Source organism: Galeopterus variegatus, unplaced genomic scaffold (assembly GCF_000696425.1).
Source record: "Galeopterus variegatus unplaced genomic scaffold, G_variegatus-3.0.2 Scaffold2988, whole genome shotgun sequence".
Taxonomy (NCBI): Eukaryota; Metazoa; Chordata; class Mammalia; order Dermoptera; family Cynocephalidae; genus Galeopterus; species Galeopterus variegatus.
The window spans coordinates 212,720-221,338 of NW_007729099.1; the positions used below are offsets into that span (position 1 = coordinate 212,720).

The 8,619-nt window shown below is 44.6% G+C and overlaps 1 long non-coding RNA gene across 1 annotated transcript in view; it reads left to right on the forward strand.

Annotated features, from left to right (window-relative positions):
• LOC103599497 overlaps window positions 1–7,522 on the forward strand; it is a 142,758-nt gene extending 135,236 nt beyond the window's left edge. The window contains exon 3 of the long non-coding RNA XR_551294.1: window positions 7,402–7,522. This is a non-coding gene — a long non-coding RNA (uncharacterized LOC103599497). The remainder of the gene's footprint in view (window positions 1–7,401) is intronic.
• The last annotated feature ends 1,097 nt before the right edge of the window (window positions 7,523–8,619 follow it).

Genomic DNA, 8,619 nt, shown 5'->3' on the forward strand with positions numbered 1-8,619 from the left:
ACACACACACACACACACACACACACACACACACACACACACACACACACACACAATTTGCTTACAAAGGATATGCTAAAACCATACCCAACTCGACCCAAGGGAAGGGCCCTGACCAAACTATTCTATTTTCCCAACACTGGGGCTCATCTTGTGAGCGTGGGTGCCCCCCAGGTCCTGTGAGCAGGCCCCAGGTCTGCTTTGTCCCTGAAGTCCCCCCCACCTCACTCCCCCACTGCTTTCCATGCTCTGCTGTAACTTTTCTCCCTCTCAGGGCTGTTGGGGAGGAGTAAATGAGACGGTTCTTGTAAAAGGCTTAAAACAGTGCCTGGCACATTATAAGAGCTCAACACATGTTAGTTATTATTGGTAGAAGTATCAGCATAATTTTTTGGTATTAGTTAGTAGTAGTGCTAGCAGCAGCAGCATAGTAAGTCCTCAGTACATGTTTAGCTGCTGGTGCCATTATTGCACACTTGTCCTTCTAATTTTCAGGCTTCTGTAAACAGCGCATCTTTGTACCCCTGAGGGCCCGGCAGCACTCAGGACACTCCGAGGCACACAGTGATTGCTCTATAGAGACTGACTGCTCTTTCTGCAGTTCTCTAGTAGACATCTATTTGTCAGGAACATTGGGCTCTCTCCCGACAGGATCTCATGTCTGGGACCTCCTTCGTTTGGAAAAGGAAGGAGGCTCATGAGCCCATGTATACCAGGATGGAGAATATCTCACGTGGGAGCCTGTCTCTTACATCAGAGCAGCCTTTGTAAATGACACAAGCCATTATGCTTTTCCTGTGTAATTTTATGATAGTATAATGTCTCAAATAACCCTAACAACAGAGGAATTATAGCATCATTTTACATGACAGATTATTTCAATGGTTAACATGTTTTTCATTTCAAATAACATTCATTAGTCTCTGGTTCAAAACAGCCACCATGTTAACTATCTAAACATCTTCCATTCCTGCTTTAGAAGCAATTAGTTTTGATTTTGCAAATAACATCAATCTTATTTTTGAATGGGCAGTTTGATATTAGCATGAAAATAAAATGCATGTAAACTTTTTATGCCAGCAAACAAACACTGTTCTTATTGGAGAGGGATTGTTCTCCTGTGAGTTCTCTATACGTCTAAGCTGACGGGTCTGTCTCAGAGATCTGATGAGAGAACAAATACCAGACAGAAAAGAAGCCCTGATGACTGGGACCAGTTATGTGAGACTCAGTTTTTCCATCAGTAAAATGGGGGTAATAATTGGTTCTACTCTCAGAGGGTTGTTGTATGTGAGGAATCTAGGAGATGCATTTAGGGCATTGAGACAGACATGTAGTAGTCACATAAAACAAGTGGAGTGCTACTGCTATTATTTATTATCTGGAATTGCTTTGCTCCTTCACCAGCTGTTCATGTGCAGAGTAAAATAGTTCCATCTAAAGGTATGCAAACATGGTAGAATACACAGTGTACTGAATAAAATGCATGGCCCTTCCTCAATGACTAAAAGAAAAAAGTCAACAATGCTGTTGCACGCACACATACGTATTATATATATTATAGATAGTTTTTTTGTTTTTGTTTTTTTTTGGTGGCTGGCCAGTACAGGGATCAAACTCTGGTTCTTGGTGTTATCAGCACCACACACTAACCAACTAAGCTACCAGCCAGTCCCTCTACTACATATATTTTAGTAGCCACCTTGCATCATTAAAATATTTTTGGCTGGTCATTGAATTTCATTCAGCAGAATTATGTCAGGAAATTGACACCTGTACATGTATTTATTGCTAAAAAACTTACTCTGTCCTGCCACCTCTTTTCTGTGGGCCCTGACTGTGGCCCCACTATCATGGTCAGATGAAATGCTGGGTCACAGCTGATGTTAATCCCCTGTGGGGAAGCAGCAGGGGGTGGGTTGGTGAGGGTGGGGATATCTGAGTAAGGAGCAACAGGGTCTAGTCAAAAGCAAGAGCAGGAAACACTGACTTGGGGAGTTGAAAGTTAAGGTTGATATTCCCAGGTAATGGGTCAGCCAGTCTTGCTTATAGCAAGAGTATGTATGTCGTCCTTTCTGCTGCTGACAGTGGTGAATCGTTCTTATAGATAAAATGAATATTAATAGATTGATTTGCGTAACATTTTACAGAAATCCTTTGGTGTTCTAAAGAATCGTTTTAGAGGAAAGTAAGTCTTTAAACGACAATATTAGCATGTGGTTCTGGGCATTCCTGTTAACTTGTCAGAAAATCCAAATGTTATGTTATTTGCGTATTACCTGATAATGTTGGCTGACGGTTTCCATCATTTGAATTTTCACTGTAGGCTACATTTCTTTATAATTACTACTGAACTTAGTATTTCTTATTTTAAGAAACACATACAGAAAATATTGTGAGGAATATAGAAAAACTGATTATTTCAGCAACTTTTGAGAATTCCTAGGAATCCTGCTTTCTCATTCCCGAGACCTGAAGATTAATATCTGTTGGTAGTTTGGAACCACTACATTGGAGGTCCTTTGGAAACAGTCTGAATTCTAGAGTGTGGGAATCCTTCGACCCCCTAAGCACAGGAGAGCTCCCTCCACCTACTTCTCAGTTGTTACTAGAGAGTTTTTTTTTTTTTGGGAATTGTTTTTTCAAGTCTGGGTTAGGGTTTCTGGAAACAAGAGCCTATTGAATTCTTGTTGCTTAAAACAACATGCTATTTTCGTCTTCTTGCTAGTGCTAATAATTTCTGGAAATAAAAGGAGAAAGTTCTAAAAGTCCAAATTATTACATTCACTTATTCACTGAGCAAGTCCATGTGTCAAGGGCCAACCATGTTTCTAAGTACCAGGAGTGCAAAACTGGTTAAGACCCGGTTAGTGCCCTTTAGGAGTGCATAGTATATTGAAGGAGATAGGCACAAAAAAGAACTTCTTCACACTGTAACGAGTGCCACAGTTAGGTCTGAACAAGGTGTGATGTTGGAACAAACGGTGTCATGGTTAACTCTACTTGGAGTGGGGATCACAGGGTCAGGAAAGACATTACAGAAGGCAATTGATTTGAAGCTTGAACAAAGAGTAGACATTTGCTATGCAGATGGAAAGCATTTGCCAAGTCCTGTAGATTTGGATTTGCAAAACACATAAAGAGACCCCTAAGTGGTGGCTATGGTGGCTGGAGATAGAGTCAATAGGACTGAGGGGTAGGGGAATGTGGGGATGGCAGAGAGAGGGAGGGACCTAGGATGGGCCCCCAGGTTTTCAGCCTGGGTGTGCCCCATGTCCTGTTGGAATAACAGTAGCCTCTTAACATTTGGTTGAGTTGAATTAAGGTGCTTGCTTGGAGACTAGTCAGGGAGCCTGACAAGAGGCCATCACAGGGCCATGTTGAAGTGGACGTGCAGCCTGTCTGCCTGTGGAGGGGCCCCAGGAGGATTCCCGGGGAGGTGATATTTGAGTTGGGCCTTGAAGAAAGGAGGATGGGGGGAGAAATGTGGGTGGGAATGAAGGTGAGTTAGTTCGAGGAAAAGCTCACATGATGGTGCAGAGGCACAAAGTGTGTGTGTGTGTGTGTGTGTGTGTGTGTGTTGGGGAGGGGAGCAGGGCATACAGGGAGCCTATGAAGGCAGGCTGGGGTAGTTTTATACCCAAGCTTGGAGTTTAGACGGTGCCCTAGGAGGTGGGAAGAAGATGCAGGCTTTAAGTGTGGGAACCACATTATCAGGTTTATACTTGATTATCATCGCTCTGCTTCAAAAACATAAACGCTGGGAATTCTGGTAGACTTTTAAAAAAAGATTGAGGATAAGCAGTTGAACAAAAGGGAATAAGAAATGCTGGTGATCCTCTGATTGTCTGTCTTCTCTCCATTGTGGAGGGCTTGTAGGTTGGGGTTTTCTGCACAGTGCCACCAGCCTGTAGGAGGCACGGCTGCCCCTCAGCACCAGCCAGGCTGGGATGGAGCTAGGGCTTAGTGGCCAGTGGAAAGCTGATGGGACCTGCCTCCCAGACTAAATTGTTTGTGTCACCCTAGTTGATGAATGTCTGTGACACTGGGCATAGCAATCCCATCAAGACACCTTCATCAGATTTCACTCTTCATAGACTCGAGAATTGAAATATCTTGAGTCAGAAATCAGTCCCTTGCCTTGACTGGGTTGGTTATTTTTTATGATTTGCACTGAGTTATGGGGATTGAAATGCACATGCAATAGCCAGGGAAGTTATGCTTCTCAGGCTCATATACCCTTGTATGTAACTTTACATACTTGGCCTCTGGACAGAGACCACAGGTTTGGGTGCCATCTCCACTAGGATCCTATCTAGTTAGGTAAAGAACACTGGGTTTGCCCCAATCTAGGAGATATACTTGTTTTGTTAGAATGGGAAAAGTTAGAATGGCTTGGCCTCTGCATCTACAGCCCCCAAGACAACCAGGAGAGGTTAAAGGCAGACATACCTGGGCAAGATCCATGACCAGCAGATGTTGGGTATGCTGAGCTTCTTCCTCTACAGGTATAGGGTCACAGACATAGTTTAAAGGGGCATTTTGGTTATGAAGGTACAGATGCCAAAATAGGAGATTAAACTGGTCACAGATCAGTGCAGTGATCTCCTGGACAACTTCATTTGACAACATGTGTGACGTTAGTTGGCCATATTTTGATGTGACACTGGGCAAGTCACTTCCCCTCTGTGCCTTTTATTCCTTATTTATAAAATGAAATTGTTGGACTAGATTAGTTTTAAGGTGTTTTCTGGTTTTTATGTTCTGTGATTTTTGTGATTAATTCCTGAGCAGCCTCTGCAGTGGTCAGCACATAAGGACCCACCTACCCAACAGACCCAACGGAAGTATCTTAAGCATCCAGGGTGCACCAGGCCCTCTAGTAGGCATGGCTATCTGGCTCACCTCTTTGCCTCCTCTTAATTAGCTTGCTTTAACGATGATGTTCAAGTCCGGAGACAGAGATGACTTGTCATTAACTGGTGATTGATAGCTGGGTCCATCTTTTCCTCAAAGCCATTGGTTCATTGTTCTCTTCTCCCTCCCCTGCCTTTGGCTAAGGTCCCTTAGCCTCCTTTCCTGGGGGGCATCATTGCACGTGGTGATGTCTGCTCCAGCAAAGCTGCATACTCTTTGGACTTTATAGCCCCTTTCTAGGAACTCATAACAAGAATTGCTTCAGCTGTGGGCATGCACACTGGGGACTGATCCAGGAGAGGGGCTGCCAGATGCCAGAAGTTCTTCCTGCATTTGCTGATTCATTATCAGTGTCAGACATTCTGCTGTGTGAATGATGATAGATATGTGGTGTTCTGCTGAAAGAATCATGTACTCGAAGGTTAACCTGTGCTGACAACCTACTCATCCACTGCATGACGCCCCACCACCATCCCTTTGCCGGTAGCCCAAAACAAACCTTGAAAGAGTAAAATGTGTTTGAAGAATAATCTCATGTCCACGTGATTTAGAAATGCAAATGATGATTAAAAAAAAAATTCCAGATGAGTAGCAAAGCCAAGGTAGAAGCAAGGAGGTGTTGGAGAGAGGACCCCCCAATGACACACATAGCCCTCAAAGGATTTTTAAGCTAGTAGTCTAGGTTGGACTGAGATGGGCAGAACAAGAGAGATTCACCCCTGCACTCTCTGTAGCTGTGTAAATGCCATCCCAGGCCTAGCCACCGATCAGCTTCGAGACTTTAGGCAAGTCTCTTCTCTCTTTGAGCTTCAGTTTCCCCATCAGTAAAACAAGCAAGCTGGACTGGGTGATCTCAAAGGGCCCTCGTAGGACTTCTCTGGTTTTTTGGTCAGACAGGCTCATCTCTGTGGTCTGTACAGCTTGGGGTCCCCGCTAGCCCCAAGGGCTGTGCTGTGGGTATGTGCTGATCCTCTACTACTACCCTCAGAAGTAGTCCCCCAAACAGACCCTCTTCTTACTGCCTCCCCCAAACTGCTAGGGTAGGTTCAAAAGGATAAGAGCCAAATTGGTGGTTGCTCCTTGCTTTATCCACCTTTCTTTCTTGCTCACTTGCTTCATTTAGAAGAGGGTAGGTGACCTCAGACATCAAACTCAAATTCCTGAGGGACTGGAGACTCATTCCATACCTATTAGAAAAGATTCTTTCCTTCTGGCCCCATGAATTCTTTTGGGGAATTAAATGCCATTCCAAACCTATGGCCTGAGGATTAAGTCATATTTCTATGTAAATGGTAATTTCATCCTCTATACCCCGAATTACTGGGGCAAATAATAATTGTACTATTAGCTACCATTTTTATTACTTCCTCTTTTGCAGGCAGTATACTTAGTTCTTTATATACTCATTAATCTTCATAATATCCACTTGTAGTAGATTCTGTTTTCTCTCGTTTTATAAATGAGGAGACTGAGATTTACAGGATGAAATATCTTTCCAAGGTCACACAATGAGTAAGTGACAGAGCTGAGATTCGAACTTGTGTTTTCTGACTCCAGAGCCCAAACGCAAACCACCATGCGGGGCTGCCAAAGCAAAACATTTCAAGGACACGGTAATTGCCTGATTGATGGGCAGTCCAGAGACACTTGTCCTCCGCCCAGAACTCAGCCCCACAGCCATGGGAGTCACTCCAAGTGGTTTGCTGGGAGAGTAGCTTCAGCTAAGGAAGAAAATGTGGCAGTAACTGCAGGCCTTTATTTCAACGGTTTATCATACAGTGATGGGGCTCCTTCTGTAGACATAAGCCATCCTAATAGCACCATTTATCATTATGACAAAGGTTAGAATGAGGGAAAGCTTGAGCTAGAATGAAAGTAGAGTTCTGATTATTTTAACAGTTGAAAATGACATCATCTCAGAGCCTCTATGAAATGGCAAACTGGAAGCTGGACTGAAATTGCTTTAAAATGTATCCAGAGATAATTTTCTACAGCTGTGATACAGTCTGCAGTTGTGTTTGGAGATGAATTTCTGTCTAAAGAGCTCACTGAGTCACCTGTGTGTCATCCATGCAAAAAACTGCCCATCAGCCCCAGAAGAGTCTCAAGCTATGGGTTGCTGTTCTCTGGGTACCTGTGCTATGCCAAACCCAGTGTTGGGACTGAATAAGCCACACCCTCTCATTAAAAAAATGTATTGTGAATGTCTTTCCATGTCAATAAGTAATGTTTTACAACATTTTTAATAGCCACATTGTTTTCCTTGGTCCATCTGATGGGTTGAACCTAGGCTTTTGGGACAGAATCTCCTGCCCTTCAGTGAGTTGGAACTAGTGGGAGTGCTGGCTGAGGGCCCTCGGGATTCCTCTGCCTGTTCAACCAGCCCTTTATTTATTTGTTTGGCTTTTTGTTCCAGGAACCTAGAAGAAAGATCCATGGGGATCCGAGCTTCAACTAACTTATCCTTTCTCTCCTTATCCTTAGGCAGAAGAAAGGGAGTGTGGCCCACAAACACTGGGTTGGACCTTCGAATCTGGTCAAGTGCAAGCCCTGTCCCATGGCACAGTCAGCCATGGTCTGCGGCTCCGATGGCCACACCTATACATCCAAGGTTGGTCTTCTTTGTTGTCTATTTTGTCATCAAAAACATCCACATGTGCTTGTTCTGACAAGTCTCTGTGCCAAAACTGGGGCCTGTGAAGCTTGGTGGGCTCCTAGGCCTTGCCCTGGAGAAGCTGCTGCATGAGCAGACTCGTAAAAATGTTACATCTTTTGCAACTGGGCTGGCTGAGGGCTAAGGAAAGGGTGGTTCTGAGAGTGGCTTGTGATCCTCAGGTTAATCTGGATGAGCTTCCTGGAGAAGGTGAGGTAGCAAGCTGTTCATAAGATGCAGCTCCCATAGCCCGGCTGTGGGGAGAAGCCGGTGAGGGAGGCTCGGGATGCTGCTTTGTGGACAGCACAGTGAAAGGAAGAAGTGTGATTCTGCACACATTTAACCTGCACTTATGCATATCTGGCAGGCATCCCGTGCTGCACAGGCCTCAGAGTGGGGCCTCAGGGGCTCACAGTCTAGTGGAGGGAGGGGCAAGCATGGTGACAGGGCACTTTAACCCAACCAAGGCAAAGAAAATCCTTTTGTAGGAAAGAGGCTGGGTAAAGTGGGTCTATTTATTCTTACTGGAGGGATGAGGAACAGCTTCATACTAGAGGAGGAGGGGCGTTTTGTCTGGGTTTTACAATACGATTTGCAGGCAGGAAGGCAGGGATCATAGGGGTAGAGGAAGGAGGTGGTCATTTGTTCCTGGAACTTCAGACACTCTTTTGGGATAAGGTTGTCCATTTGTGATTGGGAATGGGTATATTTCATTGGGATAATGATTTTAAGAAAGGGAAACCACAAAATTTCTTATCTAACAAATATAAACAAGGGACCCCCTTAGGGTCTGACACTGTGCTAGGTAGGAGGGAGCTGGTATGGGGGTGCATGTCTTATGTCTTTTCTGTGAGACATGGGGGGGGCACCCCACCTCCTCCAGCCAGAGCTGCCCAACTTTCCTCTGTCTTCTTATTTCTCTGTGTTAGGTTTCACCTAGAGAGCAGACTCTTTGGCTAAAGAGAGGTGCCATAGGATACACCCTGGCCACACTGCCACATGGTCCTCAGGGCTTTCTGCCGGTGCCCTCTTTGTCCTCGCCCCACTTC